We start from the raw sequence: 14799 nt of genomic DNA on the forward strand, positions 1-14799 counted from the left end.
CTCTCATCATTAACATAAAGTTTGATCAATTAAGGAAGAAGTGTTAAGAGCAAATTATAACATTGAAGTTTAGTATTGCATCTATTACAATCTTTGAAATTTGTATATCCATTAAGCTATAAATATTTCATAACTTGAAACTTTAAAATATCTTGTTGTCCTATGATTGGTCAAGAACAATTTTCTTTATAAAGTAAAGATTATTTTTAAGTTTTAGAATATTTTGACTTCAATTGTCATCCACAACTTTTAAGGAGTGAATTTACCTCCCCATCCACTAATTTTACATGTTTAGAGTGTATTTCAAAAATATTTAAAAACTTGAAGGATAAGAGGTCTCATCATGAGCCAACTTACCATGATCATGGGAAACTAATGATGTTGATATTATCATAGATGGTCACCTAGCTAGGATAATGGCTTATGGCCCCATAACTATAAGACAAGAGGCCTCATCACGAGTCATCTTGTTCAATATCATTATAACCTATGAATGGCATTGTCATTAACTGGTTACCAAACCAGGACAATGACTTTCAAGTAGCTTAAAAGAATAAATTTAAAAAGAAAAGTCAACACTTCTAAAATATTACTATAAGTGGATGGGATACTGGTACAATTTGGTTAAATGGCCACCCTGTCAAGGCTATGGACGCCTACTCGCAGCAGTGGCTCTACTAGTGACAAATAAGTCTATCTAAAATGTTAAGCTTCTATAGCTCTCTACTTTATCTTTACAACTAATTAAATGACTAACAAAGATAATGAAGATTTTCATCAATAACAAGTTATGAAAATTTTACAAAGTAATGAGTTCTTTTATTCAGAGTAATCTTTATCAATCTAAATTTCAAATATTTACATCTTTCTAAGTCTTTTTCTTTAGTAGTTAAAATTTCATTTACTTTTACAGAGATAATTGTTTCACCCAGTATGTTGCCAATTGTTGTAGTACTCAACAACCCCCCCCCCCCATTTATTTTTATTTTAGTCATATAATAAATAATGGGGACCCTTCTTTCATGTTAATAAAACTCTTTAGTGTTCAATAAATATAAGGCATTTTTGAATTTGTAATAAAAAACCCTCTCACTTGAAAGTTTCTCTTATCGGAACCCAAGTATCAAAGGTCCAACCTTACAAATATTATGATAAATGAAAACCCCGATAGGCCTTTTATTAAATTAATGCATTATTGGAACATTCGTATCGGATCCTTATAATATCGTAACTTTCCTCAGAAGAAAGTTATGATAAAATCATTCTCTGATCAAATATTCTCGATAGTTAATATAATTATTAAAGGGCCTTTTTTTAAAAGACGAAGTTAAGTTGGGAGATTCCTTTTAAATTAAATACTTTAAGAGTTGTCGACCCCATAACTTCCACTTTGCATATTGGCCTTCACAATTATCATAACTTTTAAAGTGTGCCATGCTCAAAACTCTCAATATCTCAAAACCTCTAATACTCAATGCTTCCTTTATCCACTACTTTCGATATCTCAATATTCCTAACGCCTCCTAATTTTGATATTAGATATATCTAACACTGACCCCCTCTAATTTCATGAAACCTCTGATATTCTTGTACCCAACCTATATCAAGACTTTCATATCAGGTTTTTTCTCTTTAAATCCCCTATATACTATCACCGATATAGAAGTTCCAATATTGCCTCCCACCTTCACTTATTATTTTTTATTTATTTAAAAATGATTTATCGAGAGTTTCCTATATCGTAACTTTCTAAAGTGCAACCAAGTGATTTCTCTGATATATTTCTTCTGATATGTTGATGTGTGCAAACCCACATGAATTCATGTTTTTACATTTAATATCTGAAAGTGGTGAATTTATGGTTTTTGAGATTATGATCAGCCTCATTCATTGCAGTTTGATTTTATCATAATTCACCCTTTAAGACAGAAATCGTTATGTAAAATTGGTTTTTTCTCTAATCTTTCAGGTGAAGAATTTATCGCTCAGTCATGTGTTTTTCATTACAGGCTAGTTCCAATAAGCGCAACTTGGAAGAAACGTCTAAAGTGGTTAAAGAAAAGAAGAAACATGTTAATCAGCAACAGTCATCTACTTCGCCAGCTGAAAACCCTGATACACTAGGATTGATTTTCAATACAGTATGTTCTCTAGATGTTGGTAATGCCTCTTGGGAATCTATTTATAAACTATTTGAGGATGAAGGACCCAGAGTCACAGAAAGAACCATCACAGCTGAGGATTCAACACCAGTCTCTGATACCACTTACAGTGATGTGGAAAATTCATTTTTTCATAGGATTGTGGCCCGACCCAAGATCCTTCCTTATACAGATATGATCCGATGGGTCATTGATAACTTAAGCATTGTAGAAACAAATTTTGTGACACAAAATAAAATAGTTATCGGCTCATTCAGTGGCAACAATTTTAATGCAATGTACCATTTTCCACCTTCTCAATGCAAATATAACAAAAATTTTGTGTAGAAATTCATTAGCAACAATGATCATGCATAAAAACCCATTAGAGAATGGAGAAAAGATCCCAACAAGCATAAGCATGAGGAAAATGGTATGTATGTAGTTGGTTGTCTCACTCGTCCTTATAGTCAAATTAATGCTAGGATATGTAGGCTCTTTTCTTATTCCAATACACAGAAATTCTCCGACCAATGGACACCACTAATTGATGCTACCTTAGAAGAATATATTTTTGATTGGGGAAATATATTATTTGACAACCTAGCCACTCATATATTGAATTTGACTATGTAATGGATGCCCTATGATTCACTATGGATTTCACTTCTATGGGATGGAAATGGACCTTAGAGGACCCAACCCCAATTCATATATATCATGATATCCTTTGGGACTCCAAGTATCATCCACACTTTTATAAAATCTGCCATAGAATTATGTTGCCCATTTATCAAATTATATTTGACAAGAAAACTCCTAGGATTTCCCCAGAAGCTAAAACAGAGATACTCCAAGTTTGAAACTAGTTTGGAGAGGAAATATTTACCCACATCCAGGTTTTTCGTAGTATTTCTAATCCCCATTTCTTGCATTTGTATGTCCCTGACAAACTTCTGGTTTGATAGATAGCATATCAGACCATAGGTAACGACATTTCAAAAGTCCTAAAAGAGTCCAAAAAGAAACTATGGCTAGTTTTTCCTCTTCATTGTGATATATATACTTTGGATAATTTCAAACATGAAACCAATGAGATCAATTCTATCTTAGAATTCAATTTTCCTACTAGCCCTAATACACTGTATGATCCTCATCGAACTGTTAAGAAGGTTACTGCACAGTCAAGCATGAGACAATTATTTCATGAGCTAAATATGTTTGATGACCTATTTGAAAACGATTACACCTATTCAATGGTTACTAAACAAGAAGCAGAGCAATTAAATCCATAGGAAATGACTCAATTCACTCAATACAGGGAAGCATGGTTATCCCATTTACCTATAGATTCATTAAAGCTTACTCAAGAAAGCACAAGTCAAGATGAGGTTATAGTTGTTCATTCCACACAGGTTACAGATACGCCTCAACCAAAAGAGATAGGGGCTTCTTCTTGTTCTAAAAAAGAAAGGTCTTTTTCCAAGTTCCAAGCTTGAGAAGTTATGGGAACAATATATCCAAGTTAAGAAAGGAAAGGAATCTCAAGTTTTGAAGACTCCCTCACAAGAGAAGGTCTCAGACACTTCTGAAATTTTAGAAAAGACTCTGATTACAATAAAGGCCTCTAATAAGCCTTTGGAAACTGAAGACATTGAAATTATACCAACCTTCCCAACCTTTGAGGTTGTATTAAGGGTTGAATAGATCCACCCCCCCCCCAAATATATTCTACACTCTTGAACGTAAGGCCGTTATTAAAAGGCAAAGGAAGAAAGGAAAATTGAATAGTCCCAAGCCTTAGTTCCTGGAAACACTTCTTTCGAAGTAGTATGGAAGGGTTATGTATCCACTCCTCCAGAGGAACTAGGAAGACTCACTCAGTTCACATGAGCTTATGCTTCCGCAACTATGGACAAAGCCACTGAAATAAAATAGTTATTGAAGGAAAAGGACGATAGAATTATGAAGTTAGAATAGAGCCTTGAGAGTGAGAAATAAAAGATTTCTAATCAATGGTAGGGACAACTTGTTGAGCTCCATAATAGTTTCAGTGCCCTTAAAGTCCAACATGAATCTAATTTGCAGGCCCGGGACTCTTAGATACATGAATTATAAAATAGTATAGAACAACTTAAATTAAATCATGAATTAACATATTTCAAAAAGAATGCAAGAGATTTAAATACTCTCCTTGCTCAACAACAAATTGTATTATGTTAGAAGTTAGCCATTATTCATGATTTTCATCACACAGCCAGTTCCCTAGTGGACCAATTATCTGACCTCGGAATGTATTTTGATGATATTGAAGAAAAGATTGAAAGGTTTCATAACGTGGCAAGATAGTGTTGATGGGAGATTAGTTGATCTCCCTAGGATAAAGGAGTCACACAAAGAAATAGTCTTCATAGAATGGGAGATTCACCTTAAGCATACAAAGACAACAATATTCAATGCAAGGGATATCTCTACTAACCTCATTGAAACCATCAGTGATAATTTATTTCAGGCGAATCTCATTTCAAACTACCCTGAGGGAGCTCTACCAGATATTAAATTGCTAACCAAAATGTGGCAGGAATTATCCAAAAAACAGGTCAAAATAGTTTAGCATCTATCTAAAGTTAACTTAGAATGCTATTGGCAGTTCTTAGTCAAGCTTCACAATGAGTGATTAATTCTCATATACCTGTCCAACACAACCACCCACATGCTGCCAGCGGTAAAGGATGCCACATTTACCAGTCAAATGTGGATTTAGTTGAAGACTCCACTTGAATTGAAGCCAGTGATAGATATTTACGAACTTCAGCAACAAATGGGAGAGTAGACCTCCTCACAGGCTTAGTCAAGTTGTTACAACAAATTCTAAAAATGTTTCTTTGATTTATTTTAAGCATTGTTTGTTAAAATTGCTTCATGCCTTTACTCTACTTTTCTATATTTGTATTTCATTTTGAAACTGTAAATCCCCTCCATTTTTAAGGAGAAATGGTTTTGAATTTTGGAAAGAAGGTTTTTGTTTGCACTATTGTAACTTAAGTTCCTCTTAATAGAAAATTGAACCACTACTATTTTCTCATGAGCAGAGTTACGATATATCAGGTACTACTATCTATCTATTATTGCTTTGCTTAAGAGTTGAATGGTTATTTGATTACATTTATCATATATGTGTTGTAAGCAATCGTACATTTTTCACTACTAATATGTGTGATTGAAATCATATATTATATGTATAAACAACGAAATCTTATATGTGTAACAAATTCATCAACTAATTTAATTAACTATTTAATTAAATTAGTTATCATTATCTGCTTTAACCTCATAATAACAAGATAATCTATATTGTCATGTTGCTTATGAGATCTTTTTGAATCACATATACAAATAAGCTTTCCCGGGATAGATATTTAGTTTAAGTACTCTTTGTTTTCAGTTTTAATTATATCATAGCATCATACTTATATACTCCATCCATTTTTATAATTTATTTTAAGGGAAACTGGTCCCATAATTTCCAGTTGGAGCCATCCCAAACAGAAAAGGATCTTATCTAAGGTCCCGACCAGGTGGTTTTCCCCCAATGTTGAGGCAGACACTATGAAGCCTTCAACACTGTCAATGATGTAATTCGTTAACATACGCGAGAGAAACCATCAATGGTATTAATGGCTCTCAAGGTACTCTAGTACAATTCGTATGGTGTGAATGAATGAGTTGATATTGAACACCACACATAATCTTTCGGTTGAAGGCCAATGATGTAAACCTATCGCCAAGAGCGAGGAAACTTTCGATTGATATATGTAAGCACCAAGGTACCAAAGGGATGTTTATAAGTCAACTTCCTAGATAATGAGATGATGTCGATAGGAAGTGACATGTCGCAGCAGGGCCTTGATGTATCCCCCTTCAACGACACAAAACAGGTATGATGATTTGAGACAAAATTATTAGAATGATGTTGATACAGAATTGGATCAAGAATAGAAGACATGGAATGAAGGCTTAAGAGTATTGTAGTAGATTATTAATGAATGATTTCTCTTGAACACAACAGCGACACTGAAATGGAGTTGGCAACATTGACCCAAAACCAAAATGGAGGATTTGAAAAGGTATGATAAACCAAAAGACAAGCAGATTTCCCAACCGAACATTTACGGAGATGAGGTGGAAGAGTGTCATGTTCAAGAGTCACTTACTGCCATTAACAAGTGGAGTATCTCATTTTCGCAATTTCCCCAACCCTTAATGATTAGTACCTCTTTAGTTTTGATAATCTTGAGGAGGATAACATATGCTTGATCTATAAGTTCATCCTTTGGATGAATCACTCTCAAAATATTTAATGAACCCAAAGAAGGAATGGTTCGGTCCCGTCATGATCGACAAGTTCTTCGTTGTTTGATGTTTTTAAGATTCCAATGAAGGTATAACTCGACATCTTTTTCATGTTTACAGAGTTTGAGAAAGAAGCGAAAAAGAAAACTCCAAAGTTTCCTTTTCGTAGATAGTCTCTTGAGTCCGAAAAGGAAGAAAATGATATTCAGGAGAACCTCTTAGCCATGTTCGACTAAGGTATTTATTTTGTGTAAATAGTCTATCTCAGTCCAGAAAAAAGGTAAACTTATACTGAGTATACTCCTTTTCATTTATTTTAAAGAGTTCTAAAAGAAAAGTGTGCACAATCTTTTCATGTTTTGGGAGTCTGAAAAGAGATGAAAGAGGACTCCTCCTAGAGGAACGAGTGGTATAAAGCATAGCAACTGGTTTTGGTCAAGATGGAACTACTCAAAACATGTAAAGGTCAAGAGGTTTGCTCATAAGACCACTCATCGTAGCTATTCCTTAGGAAAGGGTAAAAAACAAGTGAAAGTGTATTATCAGCCAAGCAGATGGTGACGATGGAATGAGAAAACTGAGGCTCATCTAGCAGAAACGGGCTAATAAAAAGTGGAAATCGAGCTGATAAAAGGATGAAAAAGGTTTCATTTTTACACAAGCTTGAAACATGTGGAAATTGGGCTTAATAACACTTGAAGATGGTTTCATTTTTTCACAAGCTTGAAACATGAGAAAAACTATGCTTGAGAGTGGTTTCATTTTTACACAAGCTTGAAACAGAGAAAAACTATACTTGAACTAAGTTTGCATGCCCCAAGAATAATGATTCAATTCAAGGTACATGTCCCCAGGCCTCATTTCATTCACCTAAGTAGACTATTGGTTACTAACATCTGGATGGAATGAAGGTTCATTTACGAGATCAAGTGAAAGACTCAACTAGAAATTTAAGAGATCTAATCAAAGACTCGAATTAGAAGGGGATATGTTTCATTTTTTAATGAGATTGACATAATAAAATAACTATGCTCATGACCTCGTTTCATTTTTTAACGAGCTTGACACAAGAAAATGAATTTTTCTATGGACCTTATTTCATTTTTTAACATGATTGACACAAGAAAAATAATTGTGCTCTGGACCTTGTTTCATTTTTTAACGAGCTTGACACAAGAAAAAGAACTATGCTCCAGGAAACTTGATCATGACCTGTAGAAGGCCATGGCTTGCAAGAGGTTCTCATCATATGGGATAACAATGCTCTGGAAGGTATAAAAGGAACAATGGAAATATCATAATCCAATTCCCCTAGTAAATGATGCATTACATCATGTACTAGTGCATCAGTAGTTGTAGACATAGAACAAGTTGACACATAATAATCTGTGGTGGGGAATATACCACTTGCATATAAGGATCATTTAGGAATGTTGGTTTATTGGGAGTCAAATTAGGACTAATGAATGAAAGTTGGTCAATCGTCACAATTCATCCTTCATGCGGGAATCACATCACATGAAAGAGAGAAGAGACAAGAGCTCCCGTGTCATAAACATAGTCACGCCCAAGGAGTAAATTAAAATCAAAAGGGCCTTGGACTAACATCACATCTTTATAAATAGTATTTCATCCCAAAGTAATAGGCAACTGAGGAAGGATCCCCAATCGTTTATCAATTCCTCTGTTAAAATCCAACATATTTTGGGTAACGGGCACAAGCTGTGGAGAACCTAAATCTTTCCAAGTAGTTGAGGATAAAATAGTAATAGATGTGCCTCCATCTATGACTATGCCAGGTACAGGAACATTATAATCATGTACTATGACCTAGAAAGGAACGTAAGGAGGAGGAGGATATCCTATCAGTCGACTCCAATCAAAAGAAATGACCATACTACTTGGAGGGCGTGCCATGGGAGCGGGAGAATTTCCCCCTTGCGCTATGGGAACAGGAGAATTGCTCCCCTGTATCATGGGAATGGGAGGATTCCACCTAGTTCATTGGAATTTGAAGAAATGACAAGAAAATGAGTTGTATGAAGTTGACTCTCTACAAGAAAGGTACGATCAACTGAAGGTAGAATCGAGTCAACCATTTTCTCAACCAATGGTTGGTTGGGAATGGACTCTGGGATTCACGTTCAAAGAGAGTGGGATTTACTGGATACAGATTTTGATCAATCACTTCATCAACTAGTGGAGTATTGGGAGAAATTTTCAATAACCAGCCAGAAGTCGAGGCTGAGAAGTTGTAACGTTTTCCAATACTTTGAGGCGTCATCCATATAAAGATATTTAATGTGAATAGGATGATTCCCTTCACATAAATTACAGCGAAATTTGACTTTACCCTTTTTCCCATGGACCTTACTATCACTAGTTTAGGTTTTCTCTAGAAGTTGATGACAAAGGCCGATGTGAGCCTGTGGAACACACTTCTAATACCTTGGGAATACCAAGACAATCTCTAAAAACATGATCACTCTTACAAAGCATGCAAGGAAATTTAAATTTACAGGGTTTATTGGAAGGTTCCTCTGATCCAAACTTAAACAGGAACACAAAAAATTACAAATATAACCATAAATATAGAGATGCAGCAGAAATAACACCTCATTTCATTAATATCAAATACTAAAATAAGCTTACAAACAGAATGGAAATAAACTAGCTCGGACGATTGTAGCCTATCTCTTAGAAGAGATGTGGTAGCTGCATTCCTTTGAACTGTGTTATAATGAGGCTCGAAGGCATATTTATTATTGGGAAACAATGGAAAATCCTAAACATCCAAAAAACTAACCCTAGGAGATGAAGTGTCAAAACTATGGGTCCCGTTTGGGTACATTGGTATATCAACTTCCCGGGGTCGTAACTTTGGCATATGATCTTTGTTCAGAGGACTAAAAATTTTGAATTGAAAAATAAGTTTACGCCTCATGTTTCCTCAGTTTTCCCAAAAAATGTCGTTTATATCCTCAAAACGGCTCCGGAAGTTCAGGAACCGGAAAAATTACCAAAATTGGTAAACTATGCTACAATTAAGGAAACTGAAAAACTAGAAGAGACAGTGGTGGGGGTCCAAGTGGAATAGGCAGGTGGCCACCAACATCTACCTGGATCAGTCATCCCTCCTTATGAAGCAATGGTCCCCATTGTGTTGAGTGCCTCCATGAGATGCGGAAACTTCTGCTAAACTTGGTTCCTCGTGAGCCACTTTCCTTGGTGCAGGAGTTGGATAGTTTTAAAAACCCGATAAAGTTGGATCTTCTGCTGGTGAGTGTTCTTCATTTATGTGTCCATAATCTAATCAGTTGTGGCTTGTTCCATGTAGTCTGAGTTTAATTTTGTTAGTGTGAGTTGTTCTGCAATGTTTGATGTGTCCAGTTATTGTGGGAAGTATGGTCGAAGGAAATCCACATTGAACACTAGGTGCAGGCCAAGGAATGGGGGAATGTTGATCTCAAAACCATTCTCTCCCACATCCTTGGTAATGGTGTAAGGACCATATCGGAGTGGTCTGAGCTTCTGATGTGCTCTGGTAAGGCATTATTTCTGCAAATGCAACCAAACTTTGTCGCCCACTTGAAAATTTTGTGGCACCCGAGGTTGATCATGCTGTTGCTTGTACTTGGCATTTGAATTCTCCAAGATGTTGTGAACCTGTTGGCAGATGTGTTGGATTTTTTTCAATAAATCTGGTCAATTTATGAGCCCTTGTAAAATACATGTGTGGATTCTATCTATGTAGTCGCATGAGGCGTGGAAACATCAATCACACATAATGGTTGAAATCCTAGACTTTGAAAGGGACTGCAACCAGTTGAGCTATGGGGAGCTCTATTATAATTGTGTTTCACATAGGGAAGAATCTCATCCCAATTTTTTGGATGCCTAGAGTTGTACATGTGAAGTATGTGCACTATCATCCTATTGATGACCTCCATCTGGCCATCACTCTAGGGGTAGAAGGCAGTCGACTTGGTGAGATTGGTGTCCAATAGTGTCGAAAGGCTTGAAAAAAATGTGCTCAAGGACATGCTATATTGATCTGATATAAGAGTTTGACAGTGTCCTCTATTATGATACTCTTCTTGTAGACTGCCAATATAGCCATCTTAGAAAATTTGTCCACAACCACAAATACCCAGTCATTACCATGCTTGGTAGAAGGGAGGCCAAACTTATAGTACATGGAGATGGATTCCCATGGTTGGAGTAGGAATAGGATTGTACAGGCCTTTCTTCTTGATGGTTGGCTTTGCAATGGTGCAAGTAGTGTAGGATCTAATATATTTCCCAACATCTAGTCATAGTTTTGGCCAATACAATTACTTTTGTAGCACAACCACATTTTTCTTCACACCAAAGTGTCGTACGACCCAACTGTAGTGCGCATCCAAAATCATCTTGGCACACTCTCTTGAAGGAACACAAAGGTGGCCCAAGTAGTATAATAATGTGTCCTAGAGATAGAAATCAGGGACTTGCTTTCCATCTACTAGCATCTCGTATGTGGAGGTGAAATCTGGATCATTTTTGTATATTTGTCGCCATCAAGAGGTCCCGTGACCACAAGAGTTGAAAATAGTAGCCAGTGCTGCAACTGGGGCTCGGTTGAGGTAGTATGTAACATGATTGGTGCTACCCTATTTGCATTTAATGTTCAAGTGGAATTGTTTCATATATGTAGACCACTTCTAATGGTGATCATTCTGCAACTTCCCTTGTGTCTATATAAACTGAAGAGGTCGGTGATCAATGTGGATGACTATCTCCTTCTCCAGAATCTTCCATTGTCGACAAGCCTGCACGATGGAATACATCTCTTTATCATAGGTGGGGTACTTCCGAATTGTATCGGAAAGTGTCTCACTATGATAGGCCACTGGATGCCCGTGTTGGGTGAGGACTGCACCAATATCATAACCGGAGGAGTCGATCTCAATTTCAAATGGTTGTTGTAGGTCTAGTAATGTGAATATTGGTGCAGAGCAGAGGCAGTGCTTCAACTCAACGAATGCCTTATGTTGGGACATGGACTAGGAAAACTTTGCTTTCAACCCTCCCTTAGTAATTTGACTCAAAGGCCAAGTGATGTGGGAGAATCCCAACATGAAACTCCAAGAAAAAATTGCAAGGGCCAAAAAGTTGTGAAGCTCTGTTAGAGTGGTCAGGACTGGCCAATCCCGAATGACTTGGATCTTATTTGGATCCACATGCATGCCACACTAATCTATGATGTAACCTAGATATTGGACCTGGCTCATGCCAAAGGTGCATTTCCCCAAGTTGGCACACAGTTTGTGTTGTCAAAGGTTTGAATGACTTGCCCAATGTGTTGCAAATGTTCTTCTCGACTCTTGTTGAATATGATGATGTTGTCCAGATAAACAATCACGAATTAGTTAGTGAAGGGCCAAAAGATGTCATCCATTAGCCTCAGAAAAGTAGCAGGGGCATTTGTCAACCCGGAGGGCATAACCAACGATTCAAAATGGCCTTCCTTGGATTTGAAGGTGGTCTTCCATATATCTATGGGCTCTATTGGAGCCTAGTGATAGCCAGACTTCAGATCGATCTTGTTGATATACTTGGCCCCATTGATTTGGTCCAGGAGGTCCTCAATCTGTGGGATTGGATACTTTTTCCTGATATTGAATTTTTTTAGTTCCCGATAATCAATGTAGAGTCCCCAAGTCCCATCCTTCTTCTGTACAAGTAAGATTGGGATCCCACAAAGCGAGGAACTTGATCGGAAGTGCCCTTTTGTGGAAACTCCTGGATTTTCTGATTGATCTCTTCATTTTCTAGAATGGAGTTGTGATATATCAACTCATTGAGTAGATGTGCTCTAAGAGTCGGCTCAGTCGAATGTTTGACCTGACAGTGCAAGGGTACCCCTATGGGTGAGGAGAATATATCCATGTATTCTTCCACGACCGTATCCACCTACTTTTGTTGCATGGAGGAACCCTTCTCGAGGGCCATGGATGTGGCTACGATCTTCCCCTTACTTTGAGAGTGAATTAGAAAGAAAAAAAAATTCCTAGTCTGGGAGATTCTCTTACTGCATTGCTTAGCAGAGATCAAAGAGATGGTGGTAGGCAAGGCTACCTTCGGTATCATATATAACATATTACCCAAAGAAATAATAACATAGCAAGGTCTAGACTCATATACGTCATGCCTATTCCACAAGTATGGTTGTCCTAATAATACATCACAAACTTCAAGACAAGAAACACCACTCAATACCTCATTCGTGAAGGCTTGATTATGTAGGGAAGGTGGCATTGCTTGCTGAATCGAAGATATCGTCCTTGGTGAATCTACCCGATGGTGTACAGTTGCAGATGTGTTATAGTCGATAGGTCCAGTCGCTTCACGACCTCTGCTGAAATGAGGTTCTTTTGGCTCCCACTGTCGACAATGAACTGCAGTGGAGAAAACTTCACCCACATCTGTGAGCGGAAGAGGCGTTCCCCATCCTATATATCTTCAGGCTCAATCTTCTGGATCTTGGTGGTGGCCACGGTGGCACTAGGCTCCACATCAATGATCTGCTTCCCTTTGTCATTCCCCTTTTCATGTTCTAACTTAGAGTTGGAACATGCATCTGATTCAGAAGCCTTGAGCTCAGCCACCAGTGAGTGCTTAGCCCGAAACTCACTTATGTTTTGAGTGGAGCTCTTATGGAACTCACACCACTTTCCCATATCCTTATTTGTCTTCGTGGTTTTTTTCTTTGCTTGCAGATTCAGCGGGTTATCCTGGGTCACCCTGCCTTGGCTTTATCCATTGCTCTATGATTTGGGGTCACCTTTCCCTTGCTTTAGATTCATAGATCCAAAGTCTCACTTTTTCTATTTAAACATCTGCTCAATCTTGACAGCGTATCGGTATGTCTTGCCGAGCGAGGATATTTCCAGGAACTCCATCTCATCCTGGATGTACTTGTGTAGACAGACGTGGTACTTGAGTACCAAATTCCGCAGAGAATCCTTGATCCCAACTTCATGTGAAGGGTATGAAAAACATTGTTAAAATCTAGCACGTCTTGGTCCCTTCCCTGCCGCAGTGTGGTTGAATTTATGTAATTATCCTCATAGCTCTTGACAAGGTAGTACTACTCCTTGATGGCATCCCAAAACGAATTCCAAGTGGGTGCGGCTAAAAATAGTGAGGGTGTACTTTCTTCCTTCTTCTCATAGTAGGTTTCCCACTAGTCCTTGACTTGGGGGGCGGATTTGAGAAGTGCAAAAGTAATATTTTCCCAACTAGAAAAATCATGAACAAAAAAATATCCTTCTAGCATATTTAACCATTTATCTAGGCATCCACATTTATCTGACCTTCAAATATCTAGATGTCAAAGTTAACTTGTACCTTGAAGGGTGTGGCGCTTCTAGAGTGGTTGCTGGAAGGAGATGTGTCACCTTTGGGTAGCCACTGAAGGATCTGGGCAAAGTTTCCCATCATCACGTTCCTTTGTTGGTCTAGGGCTTCTTTGAGCAAGATTTTGAAAGGATATCCTCCCCCTCGTCTTTCTTTTCTTCCGCCATGGGAGGTCTTTAGGGTTTATGCGGTTGATCTTGCAAAGGTTTGATCAATTCGAGCCCTAACTCCTTATATCCTAACCTCATTGGGGACATGTAAAGAAAAACCGAGAAGAGCATATTGCTCCAATACCCTCTGATCTGAACTTAAAAATGAATGCAAAAAATTATAGACATAACCATAAATATAGAGATGCAATAGAAATAACACTTCATTTCATTAATATCAAACTCTGAAATAAGCTTACAAATAGAATGGAAATAAACTAGCTCGGCCGATGGTAGCTTATCTCTCAGAAGTGATGTGCAGGATACACGCCTCTGAACTATGTTACGATGACGCTCAAAGGCCTATTTATTATTGAGAAACAATGGAAAACCTTAAACATCCAAAAACCTAACCCTGGGAGATGAAGCACCAAAAATATGGGTCATGTTTGGGTACATTGGTATATCAACTTCCCGGGGTCGTAACTTTGGCATACGATCTCCATTTGAGACACATAATACCTCGTTAGAAATATCTATCTGAGGAATACAAATTTTGAATGGAAAACAATTATTAAATTCACATTTTTGCCCCATTGTTCCTAAAAACAAGTTTTTTAGGGTCTCAAAACGGCTCTAGAAGTTCAAGACCGAAAAACTACCAAAAATAGTAAATTGCGCTACAATTAATGAAACTGAAAAACTAGAAGAGACAGTGGTGGGGGTCCAAGTGGAACAAGCGGGTGACCACCAAC

The sequence above is a fragment of the Pinus tabuliformis genome, chromosome 4_1 (assembly GCF_031772625.1).
Source record: "Pinus tabuliformis cultivar Carrire ecotype Pingquan chromosome 4_1, CPIR1, whole genome shotgun sequence".
Classification (NCBI taxonomy): Eukaryota; Viridiplantae; Streptophyta; class Pinopsida; order Pinales; family Pinaceae; genus Pinus; species Pinus tabuliformis.